At 36.2% G+C, this 10,946-nt stretch overlaps 1 protein-coding gene across 15 annotated transcripts in view; it reads right to left on the bottom strand.

The window, feature by feature from the left end:
* Positions 1 to 10,946, bottom strand: part of CHD2 (chromodomain helicase DNA binding protein 2) — a 110,183-nt gene that overhangs the window by 56,609 nt on the left and 42,628 nt on the right. For all 15 annotated transcript variants that reach the window (XM_090149051.1, XM_090149054.1, XM_090149053.1 and 12 more), the window contains 3 exons: positions 9,377 to 9,448; positions 8,604 to 8,683; positions 4,676 to 4,732 (listed from right to left, as the gene is read on the bottom strand). The gene's annotated coding sequence lies outside the window, so the exon portion shown is untranslated. The remainder of the gene's footprint in view (positions 1 to 4,675; positions 4,733 to 8,603; positions 8,684 to 9,376; positions 9,449 to 10,946) is intronic.

Raw genomic sequence — 10,946 nt, 5'->3', positions numbered from 1 at the left:
TTCTTCCAAGAATAACAAGCTTGGGAACTTCAAGGAAACTACTCATGCTCCTAACACTCAAACATCAAGTACAGGAAGTTACTCTATGGTCAAAATATCATTTTAAAACGAACATAGACCACAGGGGATGAGATTGAAACACAATAAAGATTTTATAATGGGTTCATGATTTTGAGTACCTGCACTCTAACAATATATTCATATACTTATTTTGTTCTGAATGTGCACAGCTTTAATCTCATTTTAGTCTGAAAGCTAACTCCACCCCTATGCTGCTCCTGTGAGAGTCCTGGGCACATTCTCTGAAGGGATACAGAAATTACCCTCAGTACAGCAAGAATCAGTGGAGCCATCTAGTGGCCCCCCATTATCCAAGTTTCTCCATTCTCATCTCAAAATTACCAGTAAAAGCAAAGTAAATAGTGATGGAACCAGTGCAGCAAGCCTCCACCTGACTTCCATAATCACCTATGGGCCTTATGCTTCATTCCTCTGTAGATAAGTTTATTCCTTGTTTTAAACACAATGAAAAAGCAGCACAGCACATAGAAGTGGAATGCAGAATCTCATCATCCACTCTCCTTAATAAACACTGTGTATCATTTGCACTACTAATAGTATTTAGTCATGAGATCTTTGATTTCTGCTTCTGAAAACGTATGTATTTGCTTAAGTTCTTTGTTTCAAGCATTCAATTCATCCTCATTTAGGACAAATTAAATATCTGGAAGGGTTTCATTTCATTGCTAACCTAAAAAAACAGTTTGTGGGTTGGTTGATTGGTTTGAATGATTGTTTTATACACTAGCCTAATTTCAAACTCATTCAGCCATTTGAAAATAAAGTAATACTTTGGGTATTTTTAACAATAATGTTCCAACGTACCAAAACATGTTTGAGGGAAAAAAAGTCACTGACAGAAATTTGTACATTATTGTTATGATCAAATATTCAGAAGCATTAAAGGAACGCATTGGAAGCCCTACAAATAATATCTTTAGTTTTATTTATTTCAAGAAATAAGTGGATTTAATTACTGATAATAGTTTTCCCCACTTCTCAAAAATCTATTTTAGTTATATATCACTCAACCTTGAAAGGCCCTTTTCAGTTGAATTAGCTTTCTGCCTTTGACACTAATGAGATCTGCCAAGAAACATTTAAGGGCAAATTTCTTCACTAGGTTCACCTACATTTGGTTGTACAAAAAACTTTCCAAGTAACCCTGTCACATTCACTTCACACACTTCTTTTGACCTTGCAAAATAATTAGCTGTAAACAGAACTGTTAGCATAATTAAAAAAATGCTGGAACGGCTACTGGCTTGGAAGAGGTTGTTCATACATCAAGAAGATGCCACAGTAATGGCTAAAGCCTTAAGAGCAATCAATATGCTTCACGTGAAACTTACTTCTTCGTTAAATGACTTCACAGTACTTGTACGCTTACAAGTTGTCTTTACAAAAAAGATGGCTAAGAAATTTCAGCAGCATTGCTGAAGTATACTCCTCCACTAAGACACATGCACTGATCTTGCGTTTCCCATAACCATGGAATAGCTACCTTCCTGCAGAAAACATGAATACTTAATTCCTTCTGTAACATCAGTTAGACAATAGCCCCATTTTTTCAATTTCTATTACCTACTATTTGATGTATTTGTTTCCATATCCAGTGTAATGGCCAAAATAAAGAAAAGGACCTGGGTAGTCCATGTAATACTGTTTCCCTCAAACTGGTAACCACTGGTAACATATTGACCAGTCTGGCTAACTGATAACATTTTTGAAACCTTTGTGTTTACAAAGCTTTTGCTTCAGATAATTACTTATGTGATACTGTATCTACTCAGAAACCATAACAGCAACAGGTATCCCTTACTGCCGAAACTGCGGTCTCATTTTTTCTGTCAGCTGAAAGCCTTTATTTCTGAAGTATTGAGATTGAAGATCAATTACAAGATATAAAACAGCCATGTACCAGTGCAAGTGTGTAAGACACCAACACAGTTACAAGTTCTTCAGACTGAAGTCTCTCAGTCCAAGGCTTGTATACAAGATTAGAAATTAGATTGCTGAAGAAATGGACTCCAACAGAGGGAGCTGAATGGACAGAAGGAGGTTCTGGCAGATGAAACCTCAAGTTTTGTACTTCAAAGCTGATTAAAAATTTTTCTTTCAAGAGTCATTAAAGATTTTGAAAATACTTCTGTTAACTTTTACACTAGAAGAAAAAGCATATGTGCCTTCTGTTGACATTAAGAGCCTCCAAGTAAGTAACTAGGTGCTCTGGGCAGACCTAAGTCCCCTTTCACATTACTGCACGTTCAAGTAAGCACAGCAGTGAAAAAACAACTCGTGTGGGATCAGGGATTTATAGCTGAGAAAAGCAGTTTTCCAGTTTTTTCAGATTTAAAGATTTAAGATGTGACCAAGGACAGACTTCATGCATAGATGCACTTTACAACTGTATTATTTTCAAAACCAACCGTAAGTCACATTTAAATAAAAAGTATCTTGAATGAACATAAGCCACATAGATTTTACTACACATAGGAAAGTACATGAACTACATTAAAGCTCCTCTCCCAACTAATTAAGAAAGGAATTAAAAATCAGAAGTATTTAAAAAGTATATTAAAGCATTTCAAAAGCATGATCTATGCTAGCAGGTAACCAGATAAGGTACTAAAATATGCTTTTCAAGACTCAAACATTCCTACGTTCTTTTGCAAATTCAATTTGAATTAACAGATCTCGAAGACAACGACTTCCAATTGTCAGTTCCACATTTATCCTCTCCTTGAGGTAAAGATTACAAAATAAGGACAGAAAAATTACTCAGTGTGTAACCTGAAGCCTAATTCCTCCTCAACAAACCAAATCTAACACAGCTTATTTACATTTCAACAACAGAAAATGGGGAAACATACAGCAAAATGAAAGAGGTAAGAGGCTATTTCATAGACAAGTGCAACACATTAATAAATCATGCTTAGAGATTATAGCAGATGATCAGGGAAGAAAGGTAACAGTGGACAGCAGCTCAGCAAGAGTTTCAAGGAACAGCTAGAAAGATCTGCTTCCAACATCTGAAGAAATAAGCTGTTTTGCATATACTTGCACAATGAAAAGTAGCTTAATACTTGTAGAAGAACATAATAAAATTTAGAGAACAGAAGAAGTGGTGAAACACTAAGCCAAAACTGCCAAAACATGCCCACACTCTAAATTGAATTCCTTAAGGTTAGTCTTTTCTACTCTTTTGCTTCATGACCCAAACATATTCAGTGATAAAATACTCCAAAATGAAGCGTAACAAAGGTAGCACAAGGCCACAACACACTTCTGGAGTGAATAAGGACTCCCCCCACCCCAATCCTTCTTCCTTTCCAAAGAGCTCTCTACCTCAGTCCTCACATCACAGGAATAGAACAGAAGAAAGCAAGTGACTTGGGAGCAGTTGCTTTTATAGCACATGAGGCAGCTTCGATGGCATTTTGTTCTAGTTAGATATGGTTGCTGTAGGTCGCTGCTAACATAGCCAGTTAAAAGTTAACAGCTATCGTGTATCAGTAAAATTACAGAAAATCTGCATCTTGGAACATGTTTTTCAAGCTACCTGCAGTCTAAGGCAGGCGCTACTCAATCAGATACCCCTTCAAATAGAAAGAACTGTCTCAAAGAAATTGTCTCTTTTAAAGAAACGTACATTCTGAAGCACAGTTCCACAGGAATACAGAGCCTCCTACTAAAAAGTCACTTGATGTACACAAATCCAATGGATGGCCTAACTGAAAACGTAGAACCAAGGAGCTGGAACTTAAAGCAGACAGGAAAACAAAAGGACTTGAGTATTTCCAGAGACAGCTCCTAAGAGTCACAAAACGTGCCAGAGACAGCAAACGGCTATTGAGACCCAACTGCTTTCAGTAAAGGAAGATGGGGACTATCCCATCCCCACGTTCATCCAGTACAGAACTGAATAAACTCTTCTACTCAAGCCTGTCATTTTTACATGTTGACTATACGGGGAATGATTCTTAAATGAAAATTTATCAGCTAGCAGCTTAATGCAGCAAGCTGTATCAACATTGCAACTTTCTGCAAAGCTGAAACACTCCGAAAGATGAACAGAAACAGAATAATCATAGAAGAAAAAAGTCTGCAGAGACAATTACTATCTGCTCAAAGCCCCTCTCTTGAGGCTGACAAGCATAAAAGGACAACATGAAATGCTTGTGCGGCAAATTTATCCTGCTGTGACACTTTCCACACCATTTGTTACCTAAATTTTAAGTGCAGAGTATTCCCTTGTAGTGACAGGCATTTGTGTATCAAGCCCTTCTAAACTAGCAAATTTATGATTCAATAATGCTCATAAATATGGAGTTCTGTGACAGAAGCAGCAGACCAGAATACCGCAATTACATATGAAAGCTCTTCTCCTGAAAGATAGCTTTTGTTTCCTATAGCTCAGCAAGAATGCTGCTGTGGTCCTCTTAAGTAAGCCTTGTAGAAACACACACATGCACAGCAAAACATTTTCAAGGACTTCAGAACGTATTCAGCCAAAAACTTCAACAAGTTCAACATTACAGCCATATGTTGGTTCTTTTCTTTTTTAGTTGTTTTTACAGCTAAAATGTAATCATTATTAAGAATAACAACTTACCAGTGCTTCAACCAAGAGCAGTTATTTTGCTTACAGTAAATCATTTTCTCAACATATCTGTAGGGAAAACAGTATATTAAATGCTTAAATTAATCGTAAAAAAAAAAAAAAGAAAACATAGACAAAGATGTAACAGACCAGAACACAAGCCTAGGCTTATGACAGAAGTTCCCCCCTTGAATAAAAACACTCCCAAGCATGAAGTACGGAAGGCACTTTTATGAAGAATTTGAACCTGAGGAATAACTGGGCAACCTGCAATCAAAGAATTTGCACAACTCTCCCCCAAAAAACTATTCATAAATCTCCTAAAGAGAAAATAAACCAAGTGGAAACATGCTGACACTGATCTGCCTTCCACATAAAAGTAATTAAAATACTCGTTTCATGAATAGGTGGTATCAGTTAGATGCAGTAGGATAGTTTAACAGACTCACACAGAACAAGTTATTTGATCTGTATCTTACAAAGCTGCCCATTATGGTCAAGATAAGAAAACTCCACTTGGAAAACGCTTATTGGCAATCCCCAGTGATAAACATCTATTAAGAATCATGTTATGCAGAGGTAACAAGATAAAAATAAAACCTGAAACATCAAGAACTCACCAATCCCTCTCCTTTTCTTATTGAATTTCATCCACACCAATCAACTTACAATCATGAGACACACAAGTTGCCTTCTAACGTGTAGAAGGAACCTGCTTCTCTCATGATCTCTCAGAATCTGTTTATACTAGAACACAGCTTCCAACAAAGTAAAAATTAATGAATCTGTATGATGACATTATAGTGTGGTTCATTTCCTACAGTATTATAAATTCTCATCTTCAAACTGATAGCTACTCAGATGAGTAGAAAGCAAAACAGATGAACAGAGTTATTTCTTTGCTGTTACAATTCACTTGAAACAATATGGGAAAAAATCCCTTTAGGAAGGAAAGATAATAAAGATCATGAGTTCACAAGTGGTATAAACATGAAGGATATCAAGATGAACTTGGAATTTACATGTTTAAAACATGTACTTAATAAAGATGATCCAACAGCTGTTACTAAATGAAAGTACAAAATGAAGGCAATTCTAAAATGGTGGGTGAGTGCTCTGTAGAACACAACATGGTTGCCAGCTTTTGATCATTCAAGAGGCACCTATCAGTCATTTACTCAGAACACACATAAAAAGCTTAAGATATGAACTAGATAAAGAGGCTTAATTATGTCCTTCAAATCTGCTTCTCTCCTACATCTAACAATACACTCAATAAAACACTCAAAAAGTGTGATGTAATACATGAAGACCAAGTAAAGCCAACCACTGAAAGGTTTTCAACTTCCAGCACTGTCATTTCTAACAATGGAAACACATTATCTACCTTCAAGCTATTTTGTTCTCTTTAAATCTAGAGTTAGCATTCATTTAAGGTAGTTTCTCAGAAACTTGAATGAGAATATAAAATACGGCTTTGTAACAGCACAAAGTAAAAGCTTCCTCTACCAAAACACTGAAGTTCAAAGCTGACTAGACAGCACTCTTCCCAACTCAGCAAAACGCTGGAGAACAGATCTAGTATTTGTTGTGGTGGCACTGCTAAGGAGTAGTGAAACTTCTCTACACTGAACAGATGAATCAATCAAGCAGTGAGTTTTATAAAACAACACTAAGATATATGTTCATGTACATAAACAAGTGATCATTTTTTCACTATTTTCAAACACACGGTAACAATTTAGTTTACAATTGTTTATACCCATGAGGTGTTCACTCTCTAACTATTAAATGCACCACAAAAGCTGAATGCTTACGCCAAGAGCAGCAGACTGGGAAGACAGTAAATACAAGCTTAAGACGATTAACACATCTACTTCCTATTTAGCATTCTTTCATACATGGCAAATTAAACACCTCTTAATCAGACTGGCCACAGTAATTGCTGTACATATCATGTGATTAGATTTTTAAACAAATGTGGACTTCTTCGGTAGGCTTACAATTGTGCCTTATAGTTCCTGACTGCAAAGAGATGTTTTAAGACCCCCAAAGAAAACATGCTATGCAGCCTAGATGCTACTCCTTCACCAAGAGATCAGCACTAGTATGTCCATGAAACAGGAAAGCACGTCTCATTTCATAATGAGGTGAGACGAGCTGTTCTTAAACCACTGACTTGACATTACATTCTTTATCAGGAGAAACTAAGACAGTATTTTTGTGAAGATGATACAACCTACATCCATTCCACTGGTTTTCCACATAAGCTGTCAATCCTACGTTATGCCTCATTAATATGCTGCGGTGTGGTCATGAACTTAAACCTTTCCTTGAGTCCCAGTAAGGCATACCTAAATTAAGGAGCAAGGTGCCACTTACTAGATGAAAACACATTCATACAAAAACAAGAGACTCCAGAGGGGTCACAAAATCAGCAAAGGACTTTTAAAACTGTTTGTGTTGTAAGTATCCATTCAGCACAAACAGCATCATGATGGCATACGAAGTACATTAAACAATTAAGACCGAAGAGCTCAATTTCATATGCATTCTAAAATGCTCGTGTCAGTCAAGATGACTCAGCTCATAAGCACTTTTTAAAAGCAAGTCATTAAAAGTGATAACCTTAGTAGCTTAAGGATATAGTATTAGGACACAAATCTTGAGTTTGACTAATTCCATTATTACCACCAAGGTCTGAATATGCTTTTATGTGAATCACAGCTTAGTCTACGTAACAGACTATAATATGCCTGGCAATTCTGGCCCCTCATAACTGAAGATTCACATGGGATTTCAAGTATGTTCTGCTGTTCTTCTCAAGGTATAAGATCATTCCTACTAATTTCTACCTCTCCTCAGGCAGATGCACAACGAAGGTCCAGAATGCACTGAACCACATCTTTTGTTTTTAATTAGCTCTGCTTTGCTGCAGCCCATCCACAGTACGTGATGTCTACCTATTACCTGAAAACACTGACTGATTTCCATCTTGCCTATTGCCTGCAGTGAGTTACTGGTAAAAGTTTATTACAATACAGATTTAAAATGCTTAACGAAAACAGGTATTTAACTCCTCTTATACGAGCAGGTTGAAGCTTCATCCAAGCCAAGGAGAATAGCTGCACTCAGGTAAGTCTGTAAGACTGGTCTTCTTAACTTATGAGGATAAAATTTGTATTTATTTAAAAGCAAATTGTCAGGAGTATTTTTGAGAGTTCTGCTACATATCTCCAAGAAGATGCCTTTACGCTCTGAGGTCCTGAATTTACATTGAAGGACATTAGTATCGTAAGCTGTGAAAAGGAACCAGTTAAGACAGACAAACAAGATTCCCAACTTTTAATTATACAGTGGTGAAAGCATGGCACAAATGTAACACGTTACTCCATCTCTAAACACAGAACCTCTAACTGTAAAAAATAATAGTAATAATCAGACATTAGAACACTGATTAACAATTTGCAAGGACAGCAAGATTTTTTTTTTATTCAGGCTGAGTGTGGGTTTAGGCTTTTAAGAGAAAAAAAATCTTGGAAATAGAATTTCTATGTTTCTTCCGTAAAAACAGTACGTAAAAAAACTCACAAACATCACCTGTTAACAAATCAACGCCCTCAGTTTAAGTATTTCTGAAGTTTGATTAAACTGACTGTCGTTAACAAGAATGGCAACTCCCATAAGCACTTACTTCACAGTTATGCTCATTTCAGATTCTTAAAAAATGTCTTATATATAACATAAAAATCAGAGAATTAGCAAAAAGAATTAGCAAAAAGACTTGAACATTATTTAGCACGTAACAGCAGTTCTCAAATGCACTGAAATTGGAAAGAAAATTCAACGAATTCTGAGCTTAAACACGTCATGTTTATTTTGCTTAAAAAAAAAATAACACATCTAGAATTAAAAACAAAAAACCAATGGTATAACATACCTGGCACACACAGCATTCAATTCTGATCAAGGTCTTTTACTTGACCAGCCATCTGAATCCTCCGTATCCATTAATAGCCTCTAAAGAAAAATAAAGCAAAAGAAACAAGTCTGTCAGAGAAGAAAGACACACACAATTTTTATCTATGGTCTTAATATTCTGACCAATATAAACTTCTTGAAAACATGCTGGGTGTCTTACGACCGATAAAAATTGTACCTAGAATACACGATAATATCTGTATTTGCCTAGCATTAACATTCAGGTCTCCAAAAATGAAAAAGACCCCGCAGAATGGACTTCTGCAGAAACTCCTGAAGCCTAAAGTTATTCTGTCACACACAGATGTTACCATGTGCCCAAGCATTAATGCTACAAACTTTCTGAATACAAAAAATAGTTTTTGAAGCTGAATGCCTGTTTTCACAGGTGAAATGAGATGCGTGCAGTTATCTGGGTCTATACAAACATACTGTCATTTCCCTCAAATACAACACGCGTGTGTATTTACACGTGTACAATCCACTTTCATAAATAACCTTAGAAAAGCTAAAGTGAAAAGGAAAGGTCGCATGTATTTCATTAATTTCTTAAGTCTAACCATGTCTGCAGAAAGAAGGCATCCAAGAAGTCCAGACCGTTCATAAAACGCGCTCCTTCCAATTTAAGTTGAATTTTTTCCTTTTTTTCCCCACAGTAGTAAAAAAGCAAAATTCACAATCATATAATTAACAATAACTGTATGTACTAACACAAGTTATATCAACTCTTACCTAAGAAAATAAGGTACCAACGATTCTTCTGGAAGCCTTTCACGAAACAAGGTATTGTTCATGGAACTCTACCTGAAAGAAAAAAAAAAAGCAAATATTCAGCATTTTGCTTTAGAAAAATAGGACAAGATGCTTGAAATTTACTGACCTTTTGATAATTATTAAGTAAGTAAAAACTTACAACAGCAGTAACCGTATCTTTGTAACTCAACTCTAAAAATAAAAGTACGGGTGACTGTACATACTTGGCTGAAGAAAAACACAGGAGATGAAAAGTGACTGACACACAACATGCACGATCTATATTTCTGCATGAAGAGCTGTAATCTGCTCCTCTGTCTCCCATTCCTTTGACTAAAAGATCAAATGCTTAACCAGTTTAGTTTTTCCTTAGGAGTCATTTCTGTATTGCAGAACGCCTTTCAGTCCCTGCACTCTTCCCACATTAAAGTCCCTACAAGTAGGCTATGCAACGTTATTTAAAATTATTTGCTATCGCTGCAAGTTCTGAAATGGTTTCTGTCACTGGCCTCTCTGAATGCTAAGTCAAGAGTTACCTGATTTCCCCAAATAAGGTTTCTTTTGTGCCCTTTCGAATACAGTTTTAAAGCCTTCAGCTCTCCGACCTTTAATCAGATCCCAAACTGTGCTCCTCAACACAACCACCACCATATGTGCATTACCTTCAGCCAACTTCCCTCGCTCAACATTTAATTCTGCAGCACTCACATTTACCATCCCTACTTCATACTCTGGAAGAAGTTTGAAATAATTCCATTTGTATGTGGGTAAATTAAATATCGTCTTCACATTACGTTAAGAATCTAAATTAAAATACCAACATCCTATGCACACAAAAATGCAGAGTTATTAAACAAAATATGTCAAAAATTACAAGCAATTCGTTGTGAGAGATGGTTGCTATTTTGGCTTCAGCAGTTGAAAGAAATAAACCAAAGCTATTTGAAAATATGTCCCCCTATATACTAAAAAAGAGCAAAAAAAATACAACCCCCAACCTAAAGCTAGAACTTTCTTTTCAGCAAAGTCTGCATGTCAGAACCTGTTCTACACTGCAGAACTGTTGCTGGAATTACAAAGCCATAATCCAAACCTAAAATAAAGATACAAAGCACCCTGCGTAAAGGTGATACAAGTCCAATGGCTGCTCAAACTTCTATCCCCATCTCTAAAAAAGGCAGCTTTCATTGTTGCAATGATGGATTCGTGTTTGCAGAGGAAAAAAAATGAAAAAATAGGTTTACCTCTAACTGCAGCATTTAAAACCTGCACGGAGTTTTATAATCTTGTACAACAGATGAATGCAATAAATATGGCTACACACAATACCCAATTAAAACTGAAGTTCTTAATATTTACCTCCTGTTTTACTGCAGCGACTTCTTACACATTTGGAATTACAGTTTTACCCATAAATTGGTAATTGCTGAATGTAAGCCAGCGCAAAACAAACATCAGGCATTCCATTTAAACTTGCATTTTTCAAAAGTCTTGCAATAGGTGTTGGACAACTTCTAAATTATTAACAAGCAAAACAACCATGGAAATG

This window comes from Phasianus colchicus, chromosome 12 (genome assembly GCF_987193195.1).
Source record: "Phasianus colchicus chromosome 12, bPhaCol1.hap1.1, whole genome shotgun sequence".
NCBI classification, from domain to species: domain Eukaryota; kingdom Metazoa; phylum Chordata; class Aves; order Galliformes; family Phasianidae; genus Phasianus; species Phasianus colchicus.
This window is presented reverse-complemented; position numbering and strand designations above follow the sequence as displayed.